Raw genomic sequence first — 11399 nt, forward strand, 5'->3', positions numbered from 1 at the left:
CTCCATATAATTTTTCCAATTATTTGACTTTTTCTGCAAACTGATTATACCATCTGTTTGGTTCTGTCATATGGAAGTAATTAAAAAAATTCTTTAACATGTGCATATTTTTATATTTGTTCAAGTGTCATGATTTTCCCTTTTGCTGAAAATTATGTTAATAATTATAAATGTAAATATTCTAAATACAAACATTTGCAAATAAAATTTGGTATCATAATATCTTATCTATGGTATCTCAGGAATGCAAGGTTGATTCAATATTAGGATAACTATTATTATATATTATCATATTATAATAATTAAAAAGAAAAACCAAATAACTTTCCTCTAAGAGCTTAAATTTTTAATTTTCAAAAAGGTGAAATCATGCTCATGAAAATACCTAATGAATGTATGTCAGAGATTTTATTCAACTCATCAGTTAATGAGGGAATCAGTAAGATGCTAAAAGAAGTTCAGAGAGCATTTAAAGAGTCAGGAATCTAGAGGTAATTTAATGAAAGAATATTAGTATTAAATTCCTGGTTTATATTTTATAGGGCAATATATGATACAAGGTAGAAGTTATTTATATCTCCCTTGGACAAAAGTCTGTGTGTTAATTTCTGTCCCTACAGAGTTGTAAAATACTGCAGGCGATCAGAAGTTCATCAGAACTGCAAGCCAGCATTGTGCTTAAAGAATACACTCTACTCCCTTATGCTTATTTCTGGTTCTCAGATAATTTTCTATCACACGTGGAGATATGTTAAGTTTCCTACAGGGCTGACTGGTGTTTAACTGTGTGTAATTTTGACATGTCTGTAATACCAGGTGACTGGAAAATGTGTTCCCCAAGCTTCTTCTCTTACCAGCAACCCTTTTAATGGACCAGCTGGTGGGAATGACTGGGAAGTCACTGGCAATTTACTAGTCAGGATCTGTATTATGGTTATAGGGTTGGTTGTCAGAGGTGACTTAGAAAGTGGGATGACCATATTCTGGTTTTATTAAAGAGAGACAAGCATGGATAAGTTAGCTTGACTCCAAAACCACCAAGTTTATTAAAGAGAGACAAGCATGGATAAGTTAGCTTGACTCCAAAACCACCAAGTTTGAGAGCTCCATGATTTTTGGATAAACACACAGCTTTGGACACATATAAATGATTGAGTCTCTCTCTATATACATACAGATGTAAAGATGTATAGACGTATATATTTTAGAGTAAGACAAAATGGCATTTTTACTCAGATGTGTTGTCTCTGGTGTTCGAGATCAAGTAGCATAATGTTTAGAGTGGCTCCAGGTATGATTGATGAACTTTTTCACAGCTAGAAACCCCAATTTTCAAACGGGAAAACTCTGGATAGAGGATGGGGAATGAACAAAGACAACCCAAGTGCGACTAGACAGGGTTTTTCACTCACTTCGCTACATCAAGGCAGTCAGTCTCCGTCACTTGCATTTAGCAGAGACTCAAAGGCAGACAGGAGAGTATAGATGGTGGGGAAAAGGGCGAACTAGATATGGGGCATCTCATGTGCTTGGTTTGGGGGAGATTATTTAACTTTCTCTGGTTCAACCTGACTTAGAACCGAGGACAAAAATTAGGGAAGTTGGCAGTCACTGACCAAGTTCTGATCGTTCTGGGCTGATTGCAGCAGACATCACGGGTCAGAGTAAGATTACACTTATGGTCTGGCCATAATCGGTTTGACTTCTGGACTCCCAGTCCCCTTCCCTGCCAACCTTTGGTAATTTTCTCACTTGTGAGAGGTTGACCAATTCAGGGATGGCTAAGATGTACCATCTTGGTGAGATCTAGATCTTCACCAACTGGGGATTGCTCAGTCACCTCTATAGTCAAATGTACTGAAAGATCTTCAGTTCTCTGGCACCAAATGTCTGCAATATCCAGTGAAACTTAGAAATTCCCTCAACCGTCTTTTTACAATGGGTGTAGGATATGTTTGGATTATCTTTCATCTATTAGAAGAGAGTGTTTTTCCCTTTTTAATTAGGGCATACCTTAAAAGGGGGTATTTTGGTAAAATTTTAACATCTTTTGAAACTTTATGTCTCTTTTTTGCTATGGCTCAGTGCAAGTGATCTGTTCTACAGGCTTCCTTGTTCTCTCGATAAAGTATGACATCATCTACATATAGTAGCAGAACTAAATCACAAGGGAAATTTAGATCTTATAAATCTTGATCGAGGACCTGTTCCCATAGTTTCAGGTTTTTTCTGCTTCCATAATTCAGTTATGGATATATATGTGTGTACACACACACACACATATGTATACACACATATTGCACACACACATAATATATATGTGTATAAACACACACACTTTTTTCTTTTTTATGTGGGCTGAAACTTTATTTGCCATTCAACACTGGAGACCCCATCCCACCTACCCTCCTGAGATGGCTCAGAAGATCTTCATGGCCTCCAGCTGTAGGTCCCTGACCACCTCCAAGAGGCAACTGTGCACTGGCAGGAACTGGTAACAGAAGTGGTGGTACTTGGAGTCACCACCGTCCACTGCCTTGAATCTTTCTTCAGTGGCGACAAGGAACACTTCGAAGTGCTACCCGTGCTGGAAGGAGATGCCTGAGCCATGCTCCTCAGGGCCCCAGGGGCCCAGCTCCAGCGTGTTGAACACCACTGTGGACAGTTCCATGTGGGGATTGAAATGCAAGGCAGCCTTGGCATCCTGCCCGTCTCCCCAGGCATTGTTTGAGACAAAGCTACAAACCCTCATCACAGGGCTAACTCGGATGCCCTTGGTCAGCGAGGTCTTGTGGGACATGTCAGAGCTCCCTGCTTTGGCTGGAATGGTTGGGCAGACAATGGTGGTGTCCATGCAATTTTTATTGGAAATACTTCGGGCATGGTTTTAGGAGACCTTAATCTCATTTTTAACCCTTTTTCTGACTCTCAGATATACTGTCAAAAGAGGGATTTTTGTAGGTTTCTTTCTGAGTTGATCCAACCATCTGCCATCCAGAATTTAGTATCTGAGGTTCTGATCAACACATAGGTGTACATATAAGCCAGGTAACCTCTGGCTATTTCAGGTACACATAACCTGAAATAATTCATCTATGAATAATTATCAGTCTTCTCTGGGTTTAGAGAAATCTGGACCATGGAAAGAAGGGAAAGAAGTCCAGGGAGGTACAGAAGGAGAGAGATCAGGGGATAAGAGGAAGAGGGAGAACTGGTTATAAGGAGGCAGCTGGAGGACACGGAGGGAGAGGATTCACCAGGGAAAGAAGCCCCGTTTGTTTCTGCTTAAATTTGTTAAGTTGCTTCTTGTTTTTGGCCAAAGACTCTTTCAGTACATTTTTTATTCAGAATTTCATTTAGGTCTCTGCCTACCAATCAAAATGTGCTGCTCATTAGACCTGAGAAACCATATTCCCTCTCTTTCCTCAGGTGCCTTTCAAATGGTATTATTCACATCAGAGGTTCCCCAGCATAGCCATTGGAGCCCCCATTTTGCCGTTTTGAAAGATATGTTAGGATTGCGTTGAGAAAATACATAGGAAGACATTGTTCCCGAAAGGAGAAGCTTTTGGTTTAGAGGACTCCATGAGAGCTGGCAGTGTCAACAGAGATGTGATGTTCCCATACTCAAGATTTCAGGAAGGTTGGCCTTCGATGGTAGAGCCACTAATCTGTACCCCTAACACCCGCCCAGCCCCGCAGAATAAAACCAGAGGAAACACTCTCTCTGAATCAAAGGCAAGCTTTCAAGACCAGAAGTCAAGACAGAAGGGGAAGTTTCTGGGTTTTGGTGATGCTCTGCAGTTTGTCCAAATGGACACTTGAGTAAGCGGGAAATTCACGACTCTGTGAAGTCAGCGGGAGCCATGGGCTTATAACGCCTGGGCCTGTTTTCACTGGTCATTCTCCTTCTTCTCTTCTTCTAACAAACAGTTCCAGGCAGAATACCCCAGAGCAGAAACACAAAACACAGCAAAACAGATGAAAAAAAGTGATCTGATTCCAATGAGTGCCAAACAAATGGGAACCAATAACAATGTCTGTCTATCAAATGTAGAATAAATAGCCAGGGGACTCAATTCAAAGACAGCAGAGTTCAGACCCGGTGTTGACTTACCACTTAGGCTGGGTCTCCACAGGCCAAGAGCTGCAGGGCACCAGGGGTGTCCATGGGTAATGCAACTGGTCCAAGACTGGGGTCCGTGGCAATAGCCAGTGCAGATCATATCTAGGTGGGGCTCCCAGTAAAACTGTGGAAATAAATGAGTACCACCCAAATAAGAATTTTGAAAGACTATATTCAGAGATTGCTATGGGCGGGGATGGGAGGTGGGGGTCAGCTATCATCGCTTGCCTTTGGCAGAGACTCCAAGGCAAGGAAGCTTAATAATGGGGCGTAGGTGGGGGGTGTAGATAGGGTAGGCCTCAGCTCTGATTAGAGGTTGTTGGCATGGGAAAGTGAGAGGGGCTAGTTAGAAGTGGGGCATCTGACATGACTGATTCGGGAAATGTATCTGGCTTTCTCTGGTTGGTCCTGAGTTGGACGCTGGGCAATCATTAGAGGGAACTGGCAGTCACTGACCAAGTCCTGATCATCTGGGGCTGATTGCTGTCAAGGTTGTGGGCAGAGCTGAATTGTGGTATATGGTCTGACATTGTCCATTTGTATTTTCATTCTCTCAAGGAGACCGGTGATTTATTTTTATTATTATTATTTTGTTAATCTGAAAAATCTTCATTGAACTTACAGCTGGAGCAAGTCTTGTGCTTAGTAAGAGGTATAATTTCGGATGGATTTCTCTAGTTCCTACTCAACATGTTCCATTGGACCATTGGTCTGGGGATTTCTTTGGAGGCACTTTCATTTTTATAGGCTATTTCTGGTTCTCATTTCCTTTCCTCTTATCCCACTGTGTGACCCAGTGCCCTGAAGCTGACATATGGCTACAGCATGTTGCCTTGGCTTTGCCCGCCCAGAAGTGTTCCATATTCCAAAATGGCTGTTAGAAACTCTTTGAAGTCCAAGGCTTTTCCTTTTGTTATTCTTTTAAATTGTCAATAATACGAACATAGTCATCTACACACAGAGGGTGATCAATAAGTGATTCTGAGTCATTTAAAAATGTGCCTCTGATTCACCAAAGCCCAGAGCTCAGAGAGAAGCTGGCTCATTAAAATGGTATCACACCAGGTCATCCTTATTATCTTCCCCCCAAATTATTAAATGTACATGTTACTGAGCAGGGTGCTTTGCAGATTACTTAAAAAGCAAAGAAAATCTATTTTTGATTGTGAGAAAATCTTTGAGAACCGGAGACAGAGTCAGTTTCAAACTGCTTTTGCACCTGAGCAGAATTCTAAGTTACCCTGTCCCGGGGAGGAAGAGAGAATTAGCTCGCTCATTATCAAGGCTCCTGGTAGTCTTGGCCCCACAGGTTCAGGCTGACCCTGCAACTCATAAATTGCCTGCTGGTGAGGTAGTTAATGAATAAAGAACTGAGTAAAAGCTCTGAGGTTAAAAATTACCAAGAAGGGTTCGATACAGTTCAAATAGGAAGACAAATACTCCACATCTACATTTTTAGACTGGTTCTCTGCAATCGTTGAATGTAGTTCTATTTCTATTCTGTAGGATACCTGACTTGCGCACACTTTGTCAGTGGTGGTTAATGACCAGTTGTTAGCTTGCTGCAACCCAGCTCGCTTCTTTACAGTAAATATTATTATCAGCATGAACATGAGCTGTTTCTTTTTTTCTTTTCTTGAAAGTGAGTTTTCTATGCCTGCAAGAACAGTTTTTCTGTGTGGAAAAGCTCATTTACTTAGGTTTCTTTTTAAATGACTATTTTATTCACTTGACTCTTTCCCAAGCTTTTAATTTACCCTATACCCTGAATTCTTTTTAAAGGTTTAGCAAATTAGAAAAAAAAAAGTTTAGCAAATTTTTACAATTGCTTGTAAGGGGGATTTTACAACCATATTAAATTCCCTTAAATATCTCGACTTATTAAATTTCCTTTTATGTTTAACATTTCACATTAAAGTGTTCAATTTTCTTTTCAGCAATATTATCGTCTAACTTAAAGAGTCTTTCTGACTACTTAACTCTGATGGTCTCATAACCTAAACTTATAAATACGTTATCTTAAGTTTTTCAAGAATGTACATAAATTTAGTTAAGAATTGAATTTAATATCACAAACCTAAATCAACTACACAGATACACTTTAGAAAATGGAATTACAAGGCTAATAAGCAAACATTATGACAAAACATAGCAAATATGCAGGATTCCTTAATATAAAATATTAACACCATGGATTTTATTTTCTTAAGATTTTTATACAGACTCCTTATTTTTCCTGGGTGAAAAGATGCTTCAAGATAATTATGTTATTAAAAAAAATTTTTTTTTTTGGAGAGGCCTTCTGAGTAAACTGAAGTTCTGGAATGATTCTTTCTCCCCCTCTTTTGTTCCTTTTTACTGCCATAAAAAATGCATAAAATTTACCATCTTCACCATTTCTAAGTGTACATTATAGAAGTGTTAAGCATATTCACATTGACATGCAATCAATCTCCACAACATTTTCCTCTTAGAAAAAGTTAAAACAAGTCCCCATTTCTCCCCTTCTCCAACCACTAGCAACCACAATTTTACTTTCTCTTGCAATGTATTTGACTGCTTTGGATACCTCATATGGGCAGCATAGTACAGAGCCTTTGTCTTTGTGTGGCTGGCTTATTTCACTTAGCATAATGTCCTCAAGGTTCATCCATATCGTAGTGCATGTCAGCATTTCCTTCCTTTTTCAGGCAGAGTTATTCTAGAATAATTCTTAATGACAATAGTGACAAACTTAGTCTTAGTTATAACCACTATATCTTTAAAGAAGGATGGAGAAGAGTTTCACAGGGTTCATGTCCATGAATTTAAATCACAAGTAAGTCACAGATTTCCTAATATAGACATAAGCTGCCTATTCTCTCCTCGGTTAAGATCTTTTCACTAGGATGCCTCTTGGATTTTAATACCCTGAACGTTCTCTCTCAAAACAATATTCTAGTCTGGTGTTTATGTGGGGGAAAATGTATATTTATGTCCCCGAAGCTCAACGCAATATTTTTTATTAAAATGACAAGAGGAAAAAGCCTTGGGTTGAGATTCAAATACAATTGACAGAATGACAGGGTCCATGTAGAAGCCTTGACAAAAGTAACATAAACCCAAAAAAAGAGATGTCACTCTTGGGATGTTCATGGTGTAAAGAGAGGCATTGAGGCATTACTGCATATGATACAACATTTAGTTATAATGATTTTGCATCCTAATAATAGAGTCTGTTACTCATATGCTTTGGTTTCCTGTACTTTAAGAAATCGGTTGGAGGCATTGAGTTGATGGTTAATATATTAAAGATTTTCCATTTAAAATAATGAGCCATAGGTTTCTGTTAACAGTTGTGTGGGTGAGTGCTGATTGTCAGGAACAGCTTACTGACATGGCTCAGGATGTGCCTGAGCCTGTCTTCCCAAAGTACGCAGTCTCAGGAAGATCGTTGTCCCTTGCTTCATCATCTCGGTCAGGTTTTCACTTCTTTGTCTCCTAAGATATTTAAGTATCTTCCTGTTCACCTTCAAAAATCTTTGACCTGGGTGGGAGGCACCTGGGTGGCTCTGTGGGTAAAGCCTCTGCCTTCAGGGAGCCTGCTTCCTCCTCTCTCTCTGCCTGCTTCTCTGCCTACTTGTGATCTCTGTCTGTCAAATAAATAAATAAAATCTTTAAAAAAAAAAATCTTTGACCTGACAGTATCTTGCATTCTTTTCATGTTCTATTTTCTGGGACTATAATTTTCATAAATATTAGAGGATATTTATAAAATAAACTATAAATGCCAGGCATCCCCATGGATGTACTCTTGACTATTAAGATCCTTCTACTGACACACAGGCAGGATCACTTTCTGTATGGATCTGTATTGCCCATCTATGTTTGCCTCTTAATCTGACTTATCAAAGTAAAAGGCTCTTTTTGGATGGGTTATAGAAATGTGTTAATATTTACTAAGTCAAATCACGTTTTAATTTCTCGGTTTTAATAAATGTAAGCAATGAAATATGTATATTAAGCTTCCAATTCAGACAGCTCTATTGAATTATAATTGACAAAGACATTTTTGCTTTAGTCCAAAACAGTGGAATAGTTCCTATTATGAAGTAACTGGACTGATTCTGTCATCTGTAATCTTTTTTTTTTTTTTTTAATTTACCAGTCATGTTAGAAAGAAAATGTCCAAATTGTTAGTTTTACAAAAGTTCAAAAGAGCAAACTGCTAATTTTTCTTAACCTAAATTTTTATGTAAATAACTGCAAGATCTGCAAGATATTAAAGTCTGAAGGAATGGTTACTAGCCTTAGAAGATTGATGAATTTTTGCTAGTTATAAATGGGAGTCGATTAAGGAAGGACAGGCCTGTGTACTCAGGAAGTCTGAAAGAATTCGAGATCCAAGCTCTGGTGAAACTTATTTAACTTTAATGGATTAACAATTAGTATCCCCTTTGCCAGGAATATTACCAGATCCGTAAAAGATAATATACCATTCTAAATAAAGTGTATGTTCTAAGGAACAGAAGAAAATTATCCCTCTGAAAAATATTAAATGATTTTTATGTGGGAAATCATCTTAAGGCAATGATGCTTTGTAGTAGATCCCTGGACAAGCCGTAGCAGAGGTCACAGTATAGAAAGGTTCGGGGAACTCCAGCCCCCTGTGCCATCATGACACAACTGTTTGTTCTAGAGAACGCTGGTCCAGGAAGATAAGAATATAAATCATTAAATTTTACTATTTGTTCAGGGCATTTCTGCAAACTAATTTTGTCCAGGCAAATACTTGGCTTATTGGGATAAATAACTCTACTAGGATAGTAGGTAGCTGGCTTGGGCATACACCTTGCTTCTCCTTCAACAGTTTACTCATTAAAACACTTCACCGTGTTCACCAATCTGAAATTATTGTGTCAAAACTATCATAGTCAGTTACCTGCCATGAAAGACTTGCTTGAAACCTCATAAACCCAGCCACCTAAACCCTATAAATACTGTTTCTTGGAATCTCCCTTCTGAGACACTGCTAAGACTTTGAAGTTACCCTTATTACAGTAAGTCTAATAAACCAAGTTTTGTGTGATCAATATGCTTTTCTGATATTCTTTTGGAGAATTGACATTGACATTCTTGGAGACTATGAGAAGATCTGGTGGAGAGCCCTTTGCCAACATGACCCAAGGCCCTCATCTCTGAAACCACATATACCCTTGAGGCTTGAACTTCCTGTTCAGGTGTCTCTCCCACTATAGCGGTCAGGTAGGTCCTGCATTGGTGCTCAAGTCCAACAGATTTATGTGAAGTCCTTTCTGAGAAACAGTTTATTTTGTGTCCTGGGAATGAGGATTCCTCTCAGGAATCCTTTGGTGAACTGGTCAGATTTGAAAACTCTTATATCTGGAAGAAGAACTCATTTGTTATCAATAACATAATATCTTGGTTCTTTTTTCGTCCTTGTCACTTTCTGCTGTGAGTCCATAAGACAAAGTTTGGAGGGGAAATGATGCACGTGGTAGCTTCAGAAGTCTGTCCCTCAATCTATCCCAAAGGGCCAACAGGTTCAGAAGGGCCCATCAGCCAGCATCCTTACTGAACCCATTTTACATGGACCACCTATTCAAACCTAGTAAGATCTTTCCTCAGTCTTGCCTTTGTTTCTTTGATAATTACTAATTTAGTTTCTTTTACCTAGAGCCAGAAGTCTCAAAGCTGTGAGAGTGGCTGATCAGTCAGATGTTTACAGGTGTCATAGGCATCTCGGGTCTTCCTTCTTTCACACCCTGGGCCATTCCTGTACTGTCTTCACACTTTCATTCAGGTGCATATTTCTCTAACTGGCCTAATTTCACCAAGGAGGATTTAGAAATCTGTGGCCACTCTGGGATATTTCTGATATGAACTAGATGAATCATTTAAGAAAAAATTCAGAATAGGAAGAAAACCGTGGGAGCAGATTCTCTGACTTGTTTGTCTGCACAAGAGGTCACTTTTTATTTTAAGAGATCACTGTCTCAGACTTTCCTACTTTGGTGATTAGTAAGTACCAACTTTTTAATCATATGGTTTGATTGAATCATTAAAGACCCTAGTTATTGCTTCAATAAGCTGTAATGCTTTTTCTTTGGTGTTTATATGTGTAAAAATAGGGTTTCTTTCATCTAACCCTTTTTCTTTCCTTGTAGAGTTTAGGTAATTAGCCTTTTACAGTGAGATTTATAATATAACTGTTTATAGAATAACTGTTTTAAGTTGGCTTCCTCCTGCTTCTTTCCCTTTTCCTTTTTCTTTTTTTAACCTTTGAAAATTTGGAAATGAATCTGCTCATGCACATGCTGTTATTATGTATAAATTCTGGGAATATCTGGTGCAGATACAAAGTGAAGACTTTCCAAAAAGGGGGGAAGGCAGGGGAAATATTAAATTTTCTGTGCTTCTTTTGTATGTTTTCCCTTGCCAAGAGTGAAACTCAGAAAAAAAGTTAATTGAATTCTAGTAATAGGCATAGTTCGAGCCAGAAAGAAAATATTCAACACTGGGAACTTTTGGCAAAACTCCAGTCTTTAAATTTTCCGATATTTTAATACAGAGATTTATTTATATTTGAAAAATTAAGAAAAGATATTCTTCTTAAATAAATAATTCTTTGGACAAATTAGAGTAATTATAGTTTGTAGTCAACATTGTCTTCTTACTAATTGTCTTCTTACTAATTTTATTAACATGTAAAAATCTTTAGCAAAATATTTTAATACAAGAGGAGTTTAATTTTGCATCATTTAAATATTTAAGATTTCCTGCATTATTTCCATGAATTTAATAAATAATCTTTGTTCACACAAATTTTTAGGGTTAAAAAATAAATAAAACTGTGTTTAAATGAATATATAATGAGACATGACTTTTGAAAGAGTTTAATCTTTTTAAATTGTTATTTTCTGGCCCAAAATATCAATAGTGCCAAAGTAGAGAAACCCAAAATTATAGATCTAGTCTGATTTGTCCAAGATTTAACCTTGATAATGTGGATTTGGATTCTTTACATAAAAGTGCTTCTGAACTAAATTCCTCTAGAAATGGTTTTTTAAAAAGACTAACATATATAAAATATTAAAATTTAGTTTTTTATTTCTAGAAATTCTGGGATCATTAGATAGAATATATTATTGTAACTTATTAACTTGTATAAACCAATCAGAACAGAGCCCTTTCCTTTCTTAAGACTTTACAATCTAATTTACTAATACCTCTAGAGATAGGAAAATATCTGGAATCACCCCCCAAAAGCTAA

General features: G+C 37.8%; 1 pseudogene; it reads right to left on the reverse strand.

Moving 5' to 3' along the window:
• Window positions 1-2419: 2419 nt before the first annotated feature.
• Window positions 2420-2854, reverse strand: LOC116568768 (annotated as a pseudogene).
• Between the last annotated feature and the right edge of the window lie 8545 nt (window positions 2855-11399).

The sequence above is a fragment of the Mustela erminea genome, chromosome 11, assembly GCF_009829155.1.
Source record: "Mustela erminea isolate mMusErm1 chromosome 11, mMusErm1.Pri, whole genome shotgun sequence".
Taxonomy (NCBI): domain Eukaryota; kingdom Metazoa; phylum Chordata; class Mammalia; order Carnivora; family Mustelidae; genus Mustela; species Mustela erminea.